We start from the raw sequence: 1458 nt of genomic DNA on the forward strand, positions 1-1458 counted from the left end.
CTCATTTTTCCTCCTCCACCAAGCTCAAGTTCTTTCCGCTGCAATTAATCTGTGCCTCCTCCATACAAGACGGTGATGCACACCTGATCTGGAAGGAAGGCCTGTGTTTACTCCCAGCCTGGCAAATGTCTTACCTGTTGGCCAGGGTCCTGCCTGCCAAGGAGGCACAGCTTCCCCCTGTCATTGAAGTGTGAGATGGCAGTGAGTTCGGTGCCCTGCAGGGCCCAGGTGTTACTCTCAGGTGCTTCCTGGGGCTCCTCTGTCTGAGTGAGCACGGGCTCCAGTGACAGCCCAGAACTTCCGTTCCTGTTGCCAAATGAATTCCCCGCCGTGCTGCAGAGTGGAGAGTGGCCGGCCACACTCAACACACACACACCTTTTTAGTCTTAAAATTTATTTATTGGATCATTTTCGAATTAAAGAATATATACTAGTTGTAACCAGTGAAACAACACTTAAAAATGTGAATAAAAGCAAAGACAATTCTTTCTCCCTGTCCCACTTTACTATGCCTATATTCATGAGCTACTTATATAATTATATAGTATAATATACATACAATGTACAGAATGATTTGTTTAATATACTTATATATAATGATATATTCATATATAATTATATTACATATAAGTTTACATAAGTGGAGTCATTTACATTCCAGGGGAACTTTAGGGCAGCATTTTTTCTTTAATTACCACCCATTTATGTAGTTTGCTTGCCTTTCCCAGGTGTGGTTACTCCAGACACTTAGTGGAGAGCACAGGTGTGCTCTGGCCAGAGGACCACACCTGTGTGCAGCAGCACGTGTTTCCGTTTCTGTCCTTAAACGCACCTGCCTTGGTCACACTGGAATTCAGGTGAGTCTTCAGAGAGAAGGCACTGCTGGTGTTTTCTCTTCTCAGTTGCTGGTTGGGGGACATTTGAGGAGATGCCTGTCCCCCTCCCACCCGACCCCCAACCCCAGACCACAGACCACCCCCGGGCATAGTCTCTGGTTTCCCGTCACTCCTTGGCCCTCTAGCTTCCTTCTGTTTCTAATTGGCTCACATTTCGAGCCGACAGCCCCTCTATTATTTCTGACCTTGTCTATTTCCAGTGACCTTCTCAAACTAACAAATCTCTAGGCCAAGGCCTCTTTCCCTTTCTCCACAGGTGTCATTCTCCATCCCTCCTCTTCAAAGCTTACCTAAGTCTTCGCTCTGTACCCATTTACTCAGCCCATTTGTCTGCAAGTGACTATTCCTACTGACCCTCACCCTACCACATTGCAAATTTGATCAACACATTTGTGTGTTGCTTTGTAGGTATTAAACATATACAAATAGATTACTTCAACTAATTCTTACAATAGCCCTAGGAAATAGAGAGGAGTAAGTACACAGCCCCCCCCCCAAATATATAGGTCTTAAAAGACATTAGCAGGCAATTTGCAAAGGAGACATTAAAATGGCCACATAA

Source organism: Rhinolophus sinicus, linkage group LG05 (assembly GCF_036562045.2).
Source record: "Rhinolophus sinicus isolate RSC01 linkage group LG05, ASM3656204v1, whole genome shotgun sequence".
Lineage (NCBI taxonomy): Eukaryota > Metazoa > Chordata > Mammalia > Chiroptera > Rhinolophidae > Rhinolophus > Rhinolophus sinicus.